At 30.5% G+C, this 22,344-nt stretch overlaps 1 long non-coding RNA gene across 1 annotated transcript; it reads left to right on the plus strand.

The window, feature by feature from the left end:
• Positions 1 to 19,124: 19,124 nt before the first annotated feature.
• Positions 19,125 to 21,551, plus strand: LOC126889300 (uncharacterized). The gene is made up of 3 exons (XR_007699975.1): positions 19,125 to 19,271; positions 19,818 to 19,957; positions 21,357 to 21,551. It is a non-coding gene; the product is annotated as an uncharacterized LOC126889300 (long non-coding RNA).
• The last annotated feature ends 793 nt before the right edge of the window (positions 21,552 to 22,344 follow it).

A 22,344-nucleotide genomic window follows, 5' to 3' on the forward strand; every position in this document is an offset into this window, starting at 1 on the left:
CTGCCCCCATTGAAGACAGCTAATCGATTCTTTTTAGAAATTTAAGGCCTCCGCCGGAAGTTACAATAAAATAATAAAATATTTAGGATCGCAGTTGAATGTTCGCCTTTCAGGCTTCACTTATTTCATTTCGAGTTTTATTTGATAAGGTTGTACTACTGTACCGGACAAGTAAATAAATTCTTAAAACTGTAAGGTATTACCATCCGGTCGCCTTGATCAACTTAATATCGCCGTATTTATATTTTGTTTTAATTATTATCTTTAATATTTTTAGATATACAATATAATACGTATATTACTCGTACAACCCGCACAAGAAAGCATAGGAGTCACAAAAATTAACCTGAATGCAACAAAAATATCAAAGCCTTGGTTCCTTACTGAAGTAAGGGATCTAGCGTACGAGAAGAGGAAAGCATACTTTTATGCTGTAGTAACAAAACACCAACCAATTACGAACAATACAGAGATACAAGAAATTAAATACATCAATTATAAGATAACAAATATACATAAAAAGGTAATATTGGACACACCTTACCAAAGAAATGGAACACGATTTGTATGGGGCGCAAGGAAAAGTTTGGAAAATACTAAAAAGTAGGAAAAAACCCATTAACGAATATAGAAGTTTAAATAAAATAGAAGCAGAACAATGGCCCACCTATATAGAAGAACTATATAAGGAGGATACTATTAACACCTGAAGAAATGAAAGAAACAGGAAATGAAGATGAATCCAACATAGACACAGGACTAGAAATCACAAAAGAAGAAATAACGAATAACATATGTAAATTAAAAAACAGAAAAGCCCAAGGCCCCGATAAATACGGAGGAGAAACCTTAATCGAAAATATAGAGAGTCTCTTTCAAGAAATAATATAATATGTAGCCAGTGTGTACCAGACCAGCGGAGGACGAGTATAACAATAACAATACACAAGATAGAAAACCGCAAATACCAACTACCGGACCATCGCCTTGCTGAGCACAACTCTTAAACTTTTAACAAAAATACTTGCTACTAAAATAAATGAAGAATACACAATTAGTGAGGAACAACAAGGTTTTCCGAAAAATAGGTCCACAATAGACGCCATATTCATAGCCAGACAAATAGCGGAGAAAGCACTGGAAGATAATAAACCTGCATTTATGTGCTTTGTAGATCTAATTAAATCCTTTGATCGTGTAAGATTAGAATATGTGCTAAGATTGCTAAAGGAGAAAACTCAGTCCAACAAGCTGATAAGGATAATTAAAGACATTAATACGCAGAACAAAACCAGAATAAACTAGAAACCAGAACTAACATCGGAAGTAGAAATCAACTCGGGAATCAGACCAGGGGATAGCTTGAGCGCATTGCTTTTTAATTTAGTAATGGACAAAGTCATAGAAAACATTAAAAGTACAGGAAAAGGATATAAGATAACAGAAAAACAAATAAAAATCCTCTGTTACGCTGACGACGCAATCTTAATTTCCGATAATAAGGATAACCTACAGCGAACGGCCCAAACTTTTAACGCAGTGGCAAATAACTACAGCATGAAAATATCAACAGCTAAGACTAAATCTCTGGTAGTGTCAAGGGAACCCATAAGATGCAAAATAGTAATTAACAACGAAATAATTGAACAAGTCTCGAGATTCGAATATCTGGGAGTCGAAATATGTAGTTATGGAAATGTTAAAGAGAGCATCTGAAAGCAAGCAAATAAAGCCAATTACATGTCAGGATGTCTGAGGGATCTCGTCTGGAGCAATAAAGATATGAGGCTGGAAGGGAAAGTACTCACATAAAAATCATGCGTAAAATCGATCATGACGTATGCGATAGAAACAAGATATGACACAGCAGAAAGCAAGATGGTACTGAGAACATCAGAAATGAGAACGTTAAGGTCAATAACTGGGAAAACACTGAGAGACAGAATAAATACCGAACGACAGAATACGAGATCTCTGTAACATACAAGACACAGTACGGTGGGGAAGACAGAGATGACGAGAGTGGAATCAGCATGTGACGAGAATGGACAGCGAAATAATAGCCCGTATAGTCAGAGATGCAAAGCCAATAGGCAAGAGACCAATAGGAAGGCATTTTAAAAGGTGGCGAGACAGTTCGCGGTCAACATCACAGCAATAAATAAAAGCTCAAAATCGGTTAAGAGCAGTTCAAGAGTCCTAACATAAGAAGAAGAAGAATGTTTGACGTTTCGACTTCAATTTCGGAATAGTTCTAAAAAAAAAGTGTATAAAAGAAAAATCGGTCACCCACAATGTATTACCATTTTGTTATTAGGTTATGTCATTTTCAAAATGGACATGCCTGGTATTGATATTATAGGAAACAGCATACGTATGGTAGAAAGGAATTTTGAGGGTGGTGTTCTACCATAGGAATATCAAATTCTGACTGTTTTCTGTGTAATTTTTATGTGTTATATCGACGGGTTTTTGACAAAACATCGTAAGCATCAATTTTCTGAAAATGGGATTTTTATCTTAAATGGTTCCTTACTATAACTTACAGCTAATCCAAAATTATTTTTCTCATAATAACATCTTAAGTGTCTAAAATTGAATTTAATTTTTATCGTAATCACTGCATTTCAAGCCCATTTTGTGCCTTTGCATTGGTATCGTAAACGGCAAGGTAGTACCGACAGATGATAGTAAGCGCCATAAATCTTGTCGGTTACGTTTGCATATTTTGCCGCTTACAATAAGATTAAATGACCAAAATGGCCGTTAGGAGTACTCACTGTTATCTTAAAATGTGTTAGAACTCAGTTCAAATTTTATTTCGCTAGAACAATTTAAAACGAAAATAGTGGTAGTTTTGATAAATTTAATAGATGCGGAAAGTTTTTAATACGTGTTTTTATGGTTTATTGTTTTTTAATAGAATTCTAAGTCTAATTGACTAATTTGGTAATGACATAACCTACGTTTTTAGTTGTTTTTGTGCAAATATCATAAGCATAAGTATTATTTTGCAACAAAAATATATCAACTTGTAGTAAGTTCACTGAAACCTGAAACAAATAAATGTAGGGGAGTCAATATACAATATACAACGAATATTAAAACAGAGTTTTATTTCCAAACAACTTTCTTTATTAACAATTTTCGATATTGATAAAGCTATTTTACTCTTGAACAACATCACGTCCAGATGGATGAGATCACTAGTATACCATATATGCCACAATATCATAACTTAAAAATAAAAATCGATCTGTTTCGGGATTTTTCCTTAAAGTCGCCGGTTTACGAAATAACGAATTTATTCCTTTCATTTGCACCATACTGTCGGTGGAAAATAGTGTCGCGCACGCTTGATTAGCAATTAAAAAACAAAGGAGTTTTGAATATTGTATTGCAAAAATCTCTTCGGGATTTCATTAATCGATGTTTAAATAATATCTACCTACCTTGGCAACATCCAAATTTTCAGTTTTTCATATAGTTTTTGAGGGTTAAAAATGGCCGATTTCGCAAATTTTCAATTTTTAATCGCTTATATGTCAAAAACTATAAAACAAAGGAGTTTTGAATATTGTATTGCAAAAATCTCTTCGGGATTTCATTAATCGATGTTTAAAGAATATCTATCTACCTTGGCAACATTCAAGTTTTCAGTTTTTCACATAGTTTTTGAGGGTTAAAAATGGCCGACTTCGCAAATTTTCAATTTTTAATCGCTTATATGTCAAAAACTATAAAACAAAGGAGTTTTGAATATTGTATTGCAAAAATCTCTTCGGGATTTCATTAATCGATGTTTAAAGAATATCTACCTACCTTGGCAACATTCAAGTTTTCAGTTTTTCACATAGTTTTTGAGGGTTAAAAATGGCCGACTTCGCAAATTTTCAATTTTTAATCGCTTATATGTCAAAAACTATAAAACAAAGGAGTTTTGAATATTGTATTGCAAAAATCTCTTCGGGATTTCATTAATCGATGTTTAAAGAATATCTACCTACCTTGGCAACATTCAAGTTTTCAGTTTTTCACATAGTTTTTGAGGGTTAAAAATGGCCGATTTCGCAATTTTTCAATTTTTAATCGCTTATATGTCAAAAACTATAAAACAAAGGAGTTTTGAATATTGTATTGCAAAAATCTCTTCGGTATTTCATTAATCGATGTTTAAAGAATATCTACCTACCTTGGCAACATTCAAGTTTTCAGTTTTTCACATAGTTTTTGAGGGTTAAAAATGGCCGATTTCGCAATTTTTAAATTTTTAATCGCTTATATGTCAAAAACTATCATTTTTAGAGAAACTTTAGAGAAACTAATTTATCACTAAAAACCTTTTCTGTTTGGAATGAGCCAAAAAAACCTAAAAAAACTTTTTCCATGCAAAAAAATAATTTAGGAAAAAAACAAAAAAAAAACGTTTAAAAAATGTTTGACCACCTTTTGGTCCTGGCAACATGCAAATTTGTTAAAAGGGGTCCTTGTTAAGTAAGATTGTGCAAAAAATCCGAATTAGAATATTTTTCCTAGCGGATGCGCAGTGGCTTTCTGGACTATCTATGTTTTTCAAAATTCCTAATTCCCAATAATACGTCTATTTAGTTTTCGTCCGGTTACACTATACAGGGTGCGCCAAACCTCTGGTTTTCTTTGATTACGGCTAAACTATAAGATATACAAAAAAAATGTTTATAACAAAACTAATGTATATCAAAGAGGTCTATATTCTAAAATTATTTTTGATTATACAGGGTGAGTCAGAACGACGGTATGAACTAAAGTTTTATTTTTTTAAAGGAAACACCCTGTGTATTAAATCATTTGTGAAAATATTATTTAAAAATATGAAAAATTTGTATAAGGTCTTATAGGCCTAAAATTAATAATTTTCGAAATATTTACATTTTTATTGAAAAAAATGGTAATATTTATAGGGTTGTGGATTATGTTTCCAAGGAAATAAAAATTTAAGTGATAGGTCAAAATTTTTAAAATATACTGTTATTTTTAAATAATTTAATATTTTTTACTTTTAGCCATAAAATATACAGTGTGATCACTATTTGCAAATACAAAATTTTCTCATTTTTTTAATGGGACACCCTGTATATTAGTTTTGCATTGTGTAGCAAATATTACAACCTTTCTTTTGGTATAAGGTTGTATGTACCTAGCATGTTTCGTTTTGTAGATATTTTAAAAAAACTATAGATTTTACGTTTTTGCGGATTTTTTAGTTAAAAATTTTTTTGCAAAAAAAAAATAATTATAATCTAGTTTTAGAAACATACAGTAAAATATAAAATATGAAAATAAAAACTTAATTAAAGATTAAAATAAATCGTATGCTAGTACAATTCAATTGAATTTAATAACTTTAAATTATTTTACAAAAAATATTTTACCATATTAATGAATGCATACATTAGATACTAAATTAAATAAACAACCAAATTTTAAATCAACCGTAGTAATTTTTCTACTACAGCAACTTTCCTGTACCAAATTAATTGTTAGTTAAATTGTATTTAGGTAAAATTTTAATTTACCTTTTAATTTTACTTACATACATCTTGAGAATATAAAAATTATTATAAAGTAGGTATGCTTTGAAACAAATTAATGTTAAATGTATCAGCCAAATTATTAATACTTTTGTAGTTGAAATTTTTGTAACAATTTTTTATATTTTAAATTTTAATTTTTTAACCGAAAATTTTTTGGATATGACATTTGTTTTGGGCGAAACCATTAGAAATTATTACCAGCTTTTGTGACACGAGTAGGTACATAGATACTATTTACTTCTTAATATACTTCCATGACGTTCATTTGTCTCAAAGCATACTTTATACATTCTCAAGGTGTAGGTAAATTAAAAAGTTATTAACTGATCTTACTCGTAAATACAATATAACTAACAATTAATTTGGTACAGGAAAGTTGCTGCGGTAGAAGAATTACTACGGTTGATTTAAAATTTGGTTGTTAATTTAATTTAGTTACTAATTTATGCATTCATTAATATGGTAAAATATTTTTTGTCAAATAATTTAAAGTTATAGGTCTGGATCCCACGTATGGAAAAAAAGTTGATTAATAGCAAGCTGAAAATTTGTTAGTAGCTTAAGGGTGTCTAGTCGGATAAACTTTGATATATGGGACCACTATAACAGGGGCAGTTTTAATTGGTAACCAGGAACTGGTTAAAAATTTGGAACGGTCAGACCACTAAAACGGCACATTTATTTTGTCCGACAGAACAGACTTAAACTCTCCGAACAGAGATTAAACTCTCATGCAAAAATCAGACAGCTATTTATCACCTGTCATAATTCCTGTCATTTGACATATTCAACATGTTCCACTCACTAAAACGCCCATTTGGTGGTAAATAGCAGTCTGATTTTTGCATGAGAGTTTAATCTCTGTTCGGAGAGTTTAAGTCTGTTCTGTCGGACAAAATACATGTGCCGTTTTCGTGGTCTGACCGCTCCAAATTTTTAACCTGTTCCACAATTAAAACCTCCCCTGTTACAGTGTTCCCATATATCAAAGTTTGTCCGACTAGACACCCTTAAGCCATTAACAAATTTTCAGCTTGCTATTAATCAACTTTTTTTTCATACGCGGGATCCAGACCTATTATTAAATTCAATTGAATTGTACTAGCATACGATTTATTTTAATCTTTAATTACGTTTTTATTTTCATATTTTATATTTTAGTGTATGTTTCTAAAACCAGATTATAATTATTTTTTTTGCAAGAAAAATTTTAAATAAAAAATCCGCAAAAACGTAAAATCTATAGTTTTTTTAAAATATCTACAAAACCAAACATGCTAGGTACATATAACCTTATACCAAAAGAAAGTTTGTAATATTTACTACAAAACGCAAAACTAATATACAGGGTGTCCCATTTAAAAAAATGAGAAAATTTTGTATGTGCAAATAGTGATCACACTGTATATTTTGGCTATATATGGCTAAAATAAAAAATATTAAATTATTTAAAAATAACACTATATTTTAAAAACTTTGACCTATCACCTAAATTTTTATTTCCTTGGAAACATAATCCACAACCCTATAAATGTTACCATTTTTCTCAATAAAAATGTAAATATTTCGAAAATTATTAAATTCAGGCCTATAAGACCTTATACAAATTTTCATATTTTTAAATAATATATTAAAAAATGATTTAATATACAGGGTATTCTATTTAAAAAAATAAAACTTTGGTTCATACCATCGTTCTGACTCACCCTGTATAACTGAAAATAATTTTAAATTATAGACCTCTTTGATACACATTAGTTTTGTTATAAACATTTTTTTGTATATCTCATAGTTTAGCCGTAATCAAAGAAAACCAGAGATTTGGCGCACCCTGTATATAATATTAATGTTCATTACATAGAAGCGTGAATTGCTGAATAAGAATACTTTTCTTGTATAATCATGATTATAATATAAGAATTAGTATTTGAACAGTATTCGAATTTGAATAGTATTATGAACTTTAGTATTTGTTCAAGTTTTTTAACCAAGAATTCTGTCTGTTAGGTCGTTTTTCACCTTAGCTTATCTTTCAATGTTTCTATTACTGCAATTGCTCTAGATAAAATAAGTTTCTTTTCAGTAATATTGTACCCAAACAAGCATCTATGACAATACGATTAGTTATTGATTCATTACAGTATTTAGCATAAACCACTTCTAACAAAGATGAAAAATCAACCGTTTTTAGTTTACAATGTGTTTCACTATAAATAAATATTGATATTATTGATTAGAATCTAGGTCAGTCAATAAATAATAATTTGTGTTTTTCTGTCCATTTGCCAAAAACAACATTGACAACGCGTATTGATAGAAATAAGTATATCCCTGCTACCTTCCTGAACGATTAGTCGTGTTTCCTTAATAACGTAACATTTTAATTATTTATAATTGCTACAACTTAGAAATATTTTGAAAAAATATATAAATATTCTACCGTTTCTTACCGCTGACGCGGCTTTGGGATTATAGCAGGGTAGTCTACAACAGAAATATTTTATTAAAAAATATGAATGTATAATATATTGTATTTTTAAGCTTCAAGATTCAAGCTGTGAATTCAGGAGATCCTCAACCTATGACAAGAACAGTGCTAATTTTTAATTTTTGGTGAATGCACCGGACATTGAGGCGCATTCACCTATAGACTAAGAACCGCTATAGGTAGTGTTGCCAGGTCCGATTTGGTTTTAATCGGTACATAAACAAAAACAAATCGGGATTCAGGTTTGTTGATCGGGACAAATAAACAACAATAGCCCAGGAAATGACCGTTTTGGAGTGTAATTTTCCGAGTCAACTCCGAATTGCATGAAAATCTGATTTTAGGTTCTACTTACTGTCTACTTCAAAGTTGAACTTGTACCGTTGGTTGCTTTTACTTGAGGGGTGATAATTACAGTTACCCCATCTCGGGGGTAAAAAAACGCGCGTTTAAAGTAAGTCCCAAAATGGATCAACTGACTGACTTTAAAGAACTTTTTTGTTCTATAAAATTTTTAAACTAAGTCAATACTTTTCGAGTAATTTTGCCGAAAAAAATATTATTAGCAAAAATGTAGCTTTTAAAAATGCAAAAAAAAATTGTATGTTCAGAAAGTCTATAAAACCAGTAAAAGCAAAGTTGTAGCTCATCAAAAATACGTTCTTATTCGTCAAATTCCAAATCGAATTTTTCAACTTGAAATAACCAAAAAATTAAGCAATTTTCGAGCAAACCCCATTAAATTTTTTAAAAATCTTTAAAATAATCTTTAATTTTGTTTTATATAAAAGTCTCTAGCATTAAAACTAAGCGAGTTACTCTCAAAATGAAGTTGGCTCCTTTTTTTAGTAAACAAAATCGTGAAAATATCCCCCTATTTATTTTGTTTATTTATATACGGTTACAACCATTTACAGAAAAAAAAAAACAATAGAATAAAATATAAATTACATACAATAAAGGGGACAAAAAATACAAATTTTCAATATAAATATGTTTAGCACCGTAAATAAAATTAATCGTTACCGCTTTACCATTTACGTTATATGTGTATTGTTTATACCTGTAAGTCTTACCGGTTGGGAAGGCTTAGTTAAAAAAAAATTGGTTGTATAGTAAAAAAAAAAAAAAAATTTCCTAAAATATTGAAAAATGCCCTTTTTTCAAAATACCTTAAAAAGTATTAGGAATACTAAAAATCTCAAGAAGTAAAAAGAAGGTAGGTTTTGCTTTTATAAATATGATAGATTCATTTTGATTTCTTTAAGACAATAATTGGTTAAAATATGGCTGTTTATATTTTGCATACACTCGTGATTAGTGGCTGGTTCAGGCCCTTTCAATCGTGTAAAAAATACATAAGTAAAGTAAATTGTTTGTAAAGCGGTAACGATTAATTTCTTTTGAGGTGCTAAGTAGGGGGAGATTTTCAGGATTTTTTTTTACCAAAAAAAAGGAGTCAACTTGATTTTGAGCATAACTTACTTAGTTTTGATGCTAGAAACTTTTTTAAAAATAAAGCTTTATTAAAAAAATTTTAATTGGTTTTTCCCGAAAAGTGCTTCATTTCTTGGTTATTTCACGTTGAAATATTTGATTTGGAATTTGACGATTAAGAACGTATTTTTCATGAGCTACAACTTTGTCTATTTTGCTGGGTCTATAGAGTTCACAACGTTTTTCTTTTTTTTTATTATGCTACTTTTTTGCAAATAATATTTTTTTCGATCAAATACTTACTTTTTGAACATCAAATACACACTTATTTGTGAAAATAACATGAAAACGTGATTTTTTTGTCGAAAAATAAACATTTTCAATCGTAAATAACTCGAAAAGTATTAACTTAGTTAAAATTTTATAGAACTAAAATTGCTTAGAATTAGTCAATTTATCCATCTCCGGGCTTATTTTAAATGTGCGGTTTTTCACCACCAACTAGGGGTAACTGTCACCCCCCGAGTAAAAGCAACCAACTACACAAGCCGTCCAAATTTTCATACAATTCGGAGTTGATCCTGAAAATTACACGGTATCGCCGTATTTCCCCTTCATTTACTGGATTACAAGGTGTTTCTATAATCTGTATTTAATCCTACATAATAATAATAATAATCAGACGAAATTGCAAAAAAAATCGTAGATTAAGTAAATTATTTATTTTTTATTAGATTTTGCCGCTTGTTTTTATAACATAATTATGTAGTTATAAAATTCACTGCAAGTCCTCCTGAAATTGGTTTTCGTTGGTGAAAATCGGGACATTTAGTGTCCCGATCAGGTACAAATCGGTACGCATCCCCAGAACCCTGAAAATCGGGACGTCCCGCGCAAATCGGGACCGGGATTTTAGGCACGATGGGACCCTATAACTTAAATAGTAGAACCTAAAAGAAAACGTTTGAACACTGTGCCGTCACTTTTCAGTGGCACATGCGTCGACAGTGGCGCATCAAACTTTCCACTTATGGACGGGATAAATAAAATAAAAGTTAACAGAACTTACTAACAGAATTAAATTTTTTTATTTTTTTAAGTTCTATGTGATTAACACATAGGATTCATCGTGATTTTAACCCACCACCCCCCTTCCCCCTGCCCTCACCATCAAAAACTTCATTTTTCGTTTTTATTTTTTTTTGGTGGGATGCAATCAATTTTACAATTTCAAAAAAATTCACACGCATAGTTGAGGCTTTTATAAAACATGCCTATTTTTATAGACCCATAGGTTTGTACATAACCTCAAAAAATTAAAAGAAATTTTTTTTCACAAAAGCGTATAACTTTTTTTGAGGAATAGCTGCCGGTCTAATTTTTTCTTAATCTTGTGTGTTTTATCAAACACTATATTTTAAATTTTTTTCAGATTTTTCCGTAAGTCTCCTCACCTTCAAAAATCCGAAAAACTGTTTTTTGGGGGGTTTTGGGGGATTTTCCCTATTTTATAGACTTTTAATATATCAAATCAATTTTGTTTTTATAGGTTATATGTAACTTGAAGTAACTGAGTTCTTTAGAATATTTAAAAATCAGAAAAACACGTTCAAACCCCCCAAAACCCCCTTAAAAAACAGTTTTTTGGATTTTTGAAGGTGACCAACGTTACAGAAAAATCTGAAAAAAATTAGAGATATAGTGTTTGATAAAATACACAAGACTAAGAAAAAATTAGATCTTCAGCTATCCCCAAAAAAAAGTTATATACTTTTTTTCAAAAAAAATTTTTTAAATTTTTTTGAGGTTATGTACACTTAACCTATAGGTCTATAAAAAAATATACGTGTTTTATAAAACCCTTAACTATGCGTGTAAATTTTTTGAAATTTTAAAATTGATTGCATCCCACCAAAAAAAAAAAAAAAATAAAAAATAAAAACGAAAAATAAAGTTTTTGATGGTGGGGGCAGGGAGAAGGGGGTGGTGGGTTAAAATTACGATGAATCTTATGTCTTAATCACATAAAATTTAAAAAAATGAAAAAAATTAAATTCTGGTAATTAGAGAGGGTATTTTTTAATTTATGTATCCCGTCCATAAGTGGAAAGTTTGATGCGCCACTGTAGACGCATGTGCCACTGAAAAGTGACGGCACAGTGTTCAAACGTTTTCTTTTAGGTTCTACTATTTAAGTTATAGGGTCCCGTCGTGCCTAAAATGATTAAGAATTTTCACCTATAGCGGCTCTTAGTCTACTATGGTACAGTAGAAGCTGCTACACTAGGTATGGCGGTTTTTGACAAAAAACCGGTCTTTTGCTTACAGTTTAACCTTATGGTTATAACCGGCCAAATAAACCGGTTTATCCAAAAACCGATTTTAGGTTTTTTTAATCCAATAGGTTACAATGTAACATTTACAATGCACTTTAGTTTGCGATACTCCACTCGACTCGATACTCGATATCAATATGATCAAAATTAGTACCTACTATCGAAAGAACATCAATATCAATATAAATAAAACACAATTTTTAATAAAACCATTTTATACTATTAATTATTATAGCTATTTATTATTTTATTATTATTATACAGGGTGAGTCACCACTAACGGGACGGAAGATTACACCGAATTAGTAAAAGACTTGAAAAAAATTTATATTGAATAGTATGTAAGTTGATAAAAACTACACTTTAAAATTATTTTAAAATATACAGGGTGTCCCAATAAATGGCGGCGCATCAAAGTTAAATTTTTTTCTTATGGAACACCCTGTATTTTATTGCATTTTTTAATTGTCCGCAAAAAATAAGGAATAGTTTCATAAGGCTTCCCTATATCTATCTACAGAGTGTTCTGAGTTATGTTGACTTTTCTTAAAATGTAAAGTTTTAAATGAAGGCTTATTCTCAAGTTATTTAAGAAATTATAAAAACATTACTTTTACATCTAAATAGTTTGATATTGGTTAAATATATTCCATGAATAATTTTTACACATTTGTCTACAGGGTGTTCAAAATTTACAGTTTCATTATTGGAGTATTCAATGTGTCATATGATGCTTATTTTAAATGGAACACCATGTATATTAATAAATAATTATACTAAACAAATTTACCTCTCTCGAATGGTATATGGATGTCATATACCTAGGTGTCATAGTTTTTGCGTAATTTACAATTATTTAAATTCTTAATCTGTAAATCGATTTTAAAACAAAAGATGTAATTAATTAATGTCATTGTATGACATTGTCAGTTTATGACAATACGGTCTGGTAATTATCAAAACTATAAACATCCGTGTATGATATTCTATTTTTTTTTACTTAAAAATGGTTTACTTAAAAATATTTTTAAAATTGTCTCTTAGCTTAAAAGGACGTTTTTGAGAGATTTCTCGATAGATTTCGTGCTACTGGTGATGTTGCATGGGTACGAAAAGTTAAATAAAAATAAACCATTTATTTCTGATGACGTCGACGAACTTGATGTCCTGCTTTCTGTTACGGAAAACCCAAATACTAGTACGTGAAAAATTTCTAGTCAATTGGAAATCAGTCAAACGAATGTATGTAAAATACATAAGAAAAACCACTATCATCCCTATAAAACTCAACTACACCAGCATTAGACAGAACAGGAACGTTTAACTTTTCGTTTATAGACTTTAGAATTTGCAGAAGGTCCTGATTTTTTTTTAAGAATGTATTGTGTACAGACGAATCTATCTACTTTTTATAATAATCGTTTAGTTAATAAACATAGCTTTCATTTTAATATGATACAGTAAACAAACATTTTACTCAATCGCCAACTGAACTCAATTGCCAATGCCACTGAAGTGTTAATGTTTGGGGCAGTATTCTGAAAGAGTACGTGACCATATTTTTTGACGAAAATCTGAATGGAGAAACTTTTTTAAATTTCTTAAAACAAGCTTTTTGGATCAATCTTAAAACCTTACACTTATATTGAATAATCCAATAATGAAACTGTAAATTTTGAACACCCTGTAAATAAATGTGTAATAATTAATCATAGAATGCATTAATTTTAAGACAATTACCAGACCGTATTGTCATAAAATGACAATGTCATACAATGACATTAATTAACTTCATCTTTTGTTTTAAAATCGATTTACAGATTAAGAATCTAAATAATTGTAAATTACGCAAAAGCTATGAGACCTAGGTATAGGACATCTATATACCATTCGAAAGAGGTAAATCTGTTAAGTATAATTATTTATTAATATACATGGTGTTCCATTTAAAATAAGGATAATATGACACATTGAATCCTTCAGTAATGAAACTGTAAATTTTGAACACCCTGTACACAAATGTGTAATAATTAATCATGGAATACATTCAACTAGTATCCAACAATTCATATGTAAAAGTAATATTTTTATAATTTCTTAAATAACTTGAGAATAAGCCTTCTTTTAAAACTTTACATTTTAAGAAAAGTGAATATAACTCAGAACACTCTGTACATAGGTATAGGGAAGACTTATAAAACTATACCTTATTTTTTGCGGACAATTAAAAAATGCAATAAAATACAGGATATTCCATAAGAAAAAATAAAACTTTGATACGCCGCCATTTATTGGAACACCCTGTATATTTCAAAATAATTTTAAAATGTAGCTTTTATTAACTTACAAACTATTAATTTAATTTTTTTTTTAAATCTTTTACCATTTCGCTGTAATCTTCCGTCCCGTTAGTGATGACTCACCCTGTATATTTATTGATTATTAAATATAGCGCAAGATTAATATATACATATTGTAATAATATACAATTTAACCCAACCATTTCAACTTATAAAAAATTTCCCAGGCTCTTTCAAATGGGATTTAAAAAAATAATATCAACATAAATATTTTACTTAAAAATAAATTGGATAATACAATTTATCTCTTATTTTTACTAGGTACCATCAAAAGAAATTTATCATGCATTTCTTTTAACACGTTTGTATATTTGTATCTTCTTCTTGCAGTACCGTCTCCTATCGGAGGTTGGCTACCATCACAGCAATCTTAACTTTGTTGCCTGCAGCTCTGAACAACTGTATTGAACTGCACCCATACCTCTCCCTTAAATTTCGCAACCAGGAAATCCTCCTACGACCCACATTTCTCTCTCCCGAGATTTTTCCTTGGATTAGGAGTCTTAGCAGAGAGCACTTTTCTCCTCTCATTATGTGGCCTATATTTGTATAATAGGTACATTTTAACTCATTTAATATTTCCTGTATGGGTGTATCGTTTTGAAACGGTAGGGAAATCCTCGGAGATTCGTATTCGTAATCGGTAATTCGATATTCATAGTCAAAACATTATTTTTGGCAATCAGAAAAAGTCATTCACCCACTGTCAATGTCAAGAGTCAAGTGTGAAAAATAGATGATGTTTGCGTCTACTTCAAGCAGATCACTTCTTATGTAAATATTATGATTACAAATACCTTTTCAACGAAATATTATAATAAAACTTAATTATTTCTGGCTGATGTTAGTTTGCACTTTCAGGTTGCTTCTGTATTTATAAAATAAAATTTGAATTATGGTTTTGTTTGGAATAATTATTTGAGAATAATAATTATGATTGGAATCCAAAATAATACCTAACCTAATCCTAATCACCGTAAAAAGAAAAAACCGATTATAACCGGGACAAAAAAACAACCAGTAAAACCGGTTATTGCGAAGTAAAAAAATCGGTTTTAAGTTAAAACCTGTAGGTTTTTCCCATCCCTATGCTACACTCGTAGCTAGAAGTCACTGCATAAAATTGTTGTTTTAAAATTTATGTTCTGAAAAAGCTGCTGTGAAGCCAAACATGACATGACAAGTTGACCAAATTCTGTGGAAATAAAAATAGTGTTGTGTTATTATGTTTTCTTATTTGTCTTATAATTTTTGTTCTCTACGCTATAGGCTAATCTCTTCTAATATTTATAAATTTTTATAAACAACTGAAAAATGTTTACACAAGTATTTTCACTTATTTTACAACATTAAAATGTGAAAACCTTAAATTATTCGTGTCTGTCTGTCCGTCCGTCCGTAAACACAAATCCTCCGTTATTACAACAGATAGAACGACAAATAAGGCGTCGAATGAGAACTTTTAATGTCCTAGAACGTCTATAGGAAGACTAGAACAAATATGTACTTCCGGTTTTTATAGCACTTCCGGTTAAAAGTAATTAGAAGTGTCACATTATAGTCACAGAAATAGTACATGTGATGTATCAATTGACAAAATAGTTGAGCTTAAATATATTTAGCTCTGGTATTGATGTCATTTCTGTTTAAAAAGTTATGACCGGAAGTTTGGCAAAAATGACTTAAAATTAGTGAAATTGTATACCAATGGACCACACGTACATGAATAATTGAAATATCGACTTCCGGTTTTACTTCTGTCACGTTGCTTGAAAACCTAGGACTTAAGAAGTCCAATTGCTTGTTTAGGTAATTCATTAAATCACCTTTTCGTTGTACACATCACGTTTTCATCATATTTCTAATTCACAAAATCTAAAACCGTATAACAGAAAACACCTTTATAGCTATCATAAAATAAAAATGATTTTATTCACTATTTTCTGCTTTATTTTCGTCTTTACACAGTGTAATACGATTGTTATGGCAGCATTTAGTGCTTTTTCTAACAACGGGATAAAATCTATAAAGTCAGGATGTATATACATTTTTTATGGCACATTTTTGTCGATCAATATAAAAGGTTATAATGGAACTCTCGTTGTTGTTTTTTAAAAGATAGAAGGAAAATATTTCAAACCTATATTCTGGAAAATGCATATGACTTTACATTTTTAATTCCAGTGCTTTATGAAATTAACGGAATATTCTTTCAGGAGCTATAACTTTTTTAATGTAAATGCTTCGATAGCCCGGAGGTGAGTGTATTTGGATATGACAACAAAAAGCAATGTCAATGTAATCCATGGAACGTAATGGAAACCTACAAAGTGGCAATTTGCCTAGGTCAGCACATCTACATTTAGTTGGGTGTTCTGGATTTTAAGTTTTACCTTGGCAGTTTGGTTTTAATGTAGACAAACCATAATTTTTATACCATGAATGTAAATATTTTACTTTTGAATCACTAATAGACCAAGAGGCAGCGCTAAAAAATCTCTTTGAATTTACTAAAGCTAGATTTTTCACAGTTGATTACTGTGAGTGTGTAGAGACACGTAGAAGAGGTGTTACTGAGAGGGTATCAAAGTTGCTTTCATACGAAGGTAATTATTTTCATTTACTAAGGCTGAAAATCAGTACACACATTCTAAATTAAATATAAATAAAAGTTATTATAGTCGGTCAGCTGTATGACGGGAGAGAGCCGATCGGTCGGCCCCAATAGTCGATTGAGGAAATGAAGCATTTTGGCTTGTAATTTTTTCTTCCAGCATGGATTGACTTGAAATTTTCACAGAAGGTAGGGAATAGTCCAAGAATCATTTTCTATATCATGCCTCTCTCATACGCTAAAATCTTGGGGTGGTTGCCACCCCATCTCGGGGGTGGAAATTTTTTATTACATTTTAACCACGTAAATCGATGGAAAAGTGATTCTAAGAAAAAAATGTTCTTTACATTCTCTTCGTAAAACTAATATTTTTCGAGTTATTCGCGCTTGAAAATAACAGTTTGTCGACGAAAAAATCGACTTTTTTAGAGGGTTTTTTGAGAATACCTCGAAAAATATTCTATATATTTTTGGCGATAAAAAGTCTATTCAAAAATGATTTTGTAGGATTTTTAAAGAGCTATAAGACTGTGTAAATTAAATTCCGTAAGATCCCTTAGTTTTTAATTGGGGCGGGTTTAAAGGGTGTTTGCTGGTAAATAGAGGTTTTAAACAGCTATATCTGGCTCACTGTTCACTGTAATGAAAATCTATGCACAGGGTAATTTTAGTCATTAAAAAAGCTACAATTTTGCAGTTTTTAATTTTTTTCGTATCTTCAGTATTTTCGGAGATATTTTGAAGTAAAAGGTGAAAAATACCAAATTGCAAAAAATCAATTTTTCTTTAAACTTCAATTTTTCCAAAGTTGGGCATTTTAAATAGGTCAAACTGCTTGAGTATATTGATAACATAAATATAAAAGGAACTACAAAAAAGTGAAGACCAATTTTGAATTAGGAAGGTAGTAAGGGGGTTGTATCACTAATTTTTTCGTAGAGAAAAGCAGGTACCGACATTTTTTTGATTATAAGCCGCTTAATTTTCATGCTAGAAACTTTTTATTATTTTTTTTGAAAGGTCTAATTGTATAGTTGAAAAAAGATTATTTAAGTTTTCCTCGAAAAATGCAAATTTTTCCCATTATTTGGCTTAGAATGTTTCAAGTTATGCATGTGACGAAAAAAGCTAACTTTTAACATGCCGTATCTCGGTTTGTATTGGTCTTAAAGATATTATTGGAAAAGAATTTGGTTTGTGTTACTAAAAGATAAAATTTTAATAAATACAGTTTTTTTGATTAAATGCATATTTTTCGAGGTATTCTCAAAAAAACCCTCTAAAAAAAGTCAATTTTTTCGTCGAAAAACTGTTATTTTTAAGCTCGAATAACTCGAAAAATATTAGTTTTACGAAGAAAATGTAAAGAACATTTTTTTCTTAGAATCACTTTTTACATCGAATTACATGGTTAAAATGTAATAAAAAATTCCCACCCCCGGGATGGGGTGGTAACCACCCACAAGGTTTGAGCGTATGATAGCGGCATGATATAGAAAATGATCCTTGGACTATTCCCTACCTTCTCTGAAAATTTCAAGTAAATCCATGCTGGACGAAAAAATTGCAAGCCAAAAAGCTTCATTTCCTTAATCGACTATTGGGGCTTTATTTATTTATTTAGGCCGACCGACCGGCTCTGTCCCGTCATACAGCTGACCGACTATAATAACTTTTATTTATAATAATATTGTGGCTTATTTCCCATTCTAAATAGTTAAAACTTTTATTTATATTTCATTTAGAATGTGTGTACTGATTTTCAGCCTTAGTAAATGGATTTAATTACCTTCGTAGGAATGCAACTTTGATACCCTCTCAGTAACCCCTATTCTACGTTTCGCTTGACCGACCGCAGTATGTTTCTCTACACACTCACGGTAATCAACTGTGAAAAATCTAGCTTTAGTAAATTCAAAGAGATTTTTCAGCACTGCCTCTCCGTCTATAATAGCAGAAGTTTTTGAAGTTATACTTCTTTACGCGCGTTGAGGGTGAATTTTTATATGTTTAAACCAGGCTCATACGTATCGGCCAGGCGCATACGCGCATTAAAACTTTGTTCTGATTGGATGTTCAAATGACATGTCAAAAATTATCCAATATGGCAGCTGTAGCGCAGCTGTGGGCTGTGGTTTGGACGGTTTGGTTATGTCGTTGATTGATAAATATAGAGTGATTGTTATACTGCCTTTTTAAATAGTTTTCATATTATATTTTTGGACTTATTAACATGCTTGTTGCATGTCATTGTGGAAGCCCAAACTGTGTGAGTGCGATTTTCAATCGCAAAATTACTGATAAAAACCTATTGGCTCGTAGAGGTAGTGTAGAGATTCTCTACACTAGAGAACTGTGGATAAACATCAATCAACCGGGACGATTTTACGATCTCACTTATTCAAAACTAAAGACTCGGAGGATCCAGTACTTGGAGTCTTTTATTACTGTCAATGATTACAGGTAAGTGTTTTGAAAATAAGTTAAAACAAATTTTGTTCCTACATTTGAGCCACTTTACACATTGCAAGTAATTGCGAAATTTATAGCACAAGTTCTTGCAGCAAAAACTTCTGCAATCAGTTGCAACTTGCAACTAGATTTCTGCAATAAAATGATTACAGGGTACAAGTAATTACAGAAGCTGATATGAAATAGACAGAAACTTTGACCTAACCATAAATTTTAGGTTATGTTGTTTTTATAAATTAAATGTGATTTTTTGAGTAGAGTTATCAGATATTAGATAAAAAATGTTAGATTATTGAGAAAATTATAATATGTGATATATATAACAATTGCAGAAAGAATTGCATGAACATGTTCTATTTAGCTGCAACTTCTTGCAGCAAGAAGTTGCTGCAAGTAATTGCACCTTTTCTGTGCAATTCTCGTGTGACACGATGCAATTTCAATTGCTGCAAGAAATTGCGCAATTACTTGCATCCTGTAAAGTGGCTATCTCATACATTCACATAACAATATTTTACATAAATCTATTAATTTTAGACGAACCAGCTTATTTAGAGGACGAAAATCATCCTGATCAAGTTCCATCACAGGAAATGGTACGCAAGCCTCAAAAAAGTGCGTAGGTAACATGATGTTGAAAGAACGAGGAGATTGGAAAAGAAAGAAGTAAATTGAGAGTGAGTAAAACCAATAAACACATTTATCTTATGCTTTTTCAAGTGGATATAACAACTAAAAAATAAATAATGAAGAATAATTTAATATTTTGATTTTTTGTTAAAAAATATTCTCAGCTAAGTACAGTGCGTTGGTAACAGACTGTCTCCTTATATGCAATAAACCATTAGCTCATGTGATGCTCCAGCTACATCTTGCTTAATCCATATTTTATAACTTTTCCTCAGCTTTTCGCTTTCATGTATCACATTGTTGTTAGCATTAATGGTTCTGATTTAAGTCGAGCTGCAATGCCACTTTTTTTGAATAGCGTAGTTAACCATATATTATCTGCTAAAGTATCAAAAATATTTCTTACAAACTTGGTGTCAGTGTTCTGCGAACTGCAAATTATATTCATATTTACCAGTTTTACGTGGACTCATTTAACTTTTCACTATTGGTTGAGAATAGTCCGTCCGCTATAACTTTTCCCATGCGGTGCGATTCATTTTCAATCAAATTAAGTCAAAACAGAAAGTGAAACGTATGCCGATGTGTGTAGTATATAGTATACAGTATACAAAATGTATATACATATCGACGTTCGTTTCAATTTATGTTTTGATTTAGTTTGATTGAAAATGATTCGTACCGTATGGGAAAAGTTATAGCGGACGGACTATATCTGCATAAGTATGCTCTACAAACTCTACATAAATCACTCTGTTTATAATGATCAGCTATTGCCCAAAAATTATTAAATGAATTGAGTCATTCTTTTTTTATATAATTTCGATTTACATTTAATGTTACATTTATCGTTACATCGAGGTCCCGATTCTCTCATTTACGTTAATTTTACAGTTTTTCTAGTGTATTCTTGGTCAGAGTTCCTCAGTTTCTTCAAAATATTAATTTTGAAAACACTTGGATCTCTTTGTCTCTCCTTTCCAAGATTTTTCTTCTTTGGGAATTTTTACTTAGCAGACGTATCTAATAATAAACTAATGCCTTTGATGCAGGAAGGGGTTTTCGCTGTTGATGCTTCTTGAACATGTAATCCACTGTGAACATCAGATATAACAGTGGAAGTTAGTTCACTCGTAAATTATATAGATGTTACAATGTGTTTATAAAAATATTCATCAATAATAGAAATTTATAGTATTGTAACATTGGTTACAAAGCTTTTCCACTGAGTGATTCAAAATTTGCACTTACAATGAGGTTATTTTATTAAAAAACTTTATATTAAGGTACATAAGATAGGATAAAAGTTTTTAGATCAAAATGAAAGTTGTCCTTTGTAGATATCATTTAAGCAATAGTTGAAAAACATTATAAGTGGAGTTACAATGTTATTCATAACAGTTGTAGTTGTGATCTAAAATTTAAATTGGATTAATTTTTTTGTAGGCTATACAGATAAATCTAAAAGTAAACATAGAGGACAATGATGCATTAGAGACTGGCATATCATCTCATACGGACAACACCGCAGGAGAGTTTTTTTATATTTGAACAATTCAGCTTCGCTTCAAAGAAAGTTGGATGCATTGGAAAAAAAATTTAAGCTCACCGTTTGGACTTACGGAAGATATTGAAAATGCTATAAAGTAGGGATATTATAGCGGATTTGTATATACTTTTGTAAATAATACAGGCTGTAACAAAAATACAGGTCATAAATTAAACCACATATTCTGGAACCAAAAATAGTTCGATTGAACCTAACTTACCTTAGTACAAATAGGCACACAAAAAAAGTTACAGCCCTTTGAAGTTACAAAATGAAAATCGATTTTTTCCGATATATCGAAAACTATTAGAGATTTTTTAATGAAAAGTGACATGTGGCATTGTTATGGTAGGTATATCTTTAAAAGAAATTATAGTGAAATTTGTGCACCCCATAAAAATATTATGGGGGTTTTGTTCCCTTAAACCCCCCAAACTTTTATGTACGTTCCAATTAAATTCTTATTGTGGTGCCATTAGTTAAACACAATGTTTTTAAAAGTTTTTTGCCTCTTAGTAATTTTTCGATAAATCATTTTCAATCGAGATGCGGCTTCTTTTATAATATGTTTACGTAAAAATTTTATGGGGGTTTTGTGCCTTTAAACCTCCCAAATGTTTGTGTACGTTACAACTAAACTATTATTGCGGTTACATTAGTTAAACAGAGTGTTTTTGAAACTTTTTGCCTCTTAGTATTTTTCCGATAAGGCATCTTTTATCGAGATGTGGCTTCTTTTCTAATACGGTTCAAAATAACCTCAAACTGTAATTATTTATAAATAATTTTTCGTATTATTACCAGTACGTAACAGTATACAAATATATGGTGGATTTGACAAATATTCAAAATATCTCGACAAAAACTAGCTTTTCGAAAAAGTAC

The sequence above is a fragment of the Diabrotica virgifera genome, chromosome 1, assembly GCF_917563875.1.
Source record: "Diabrotica virgifera virgifera chromosome 1, PGI_DIABVI_V3a".
In the NCBI taxonomy this organism is placed as follows: Eukaryota; Metazoa; Arthropoda; class Insecta; order Coleoptera; family Chrysomelidae; genus Diabrotica; species Diabrotica virgifera.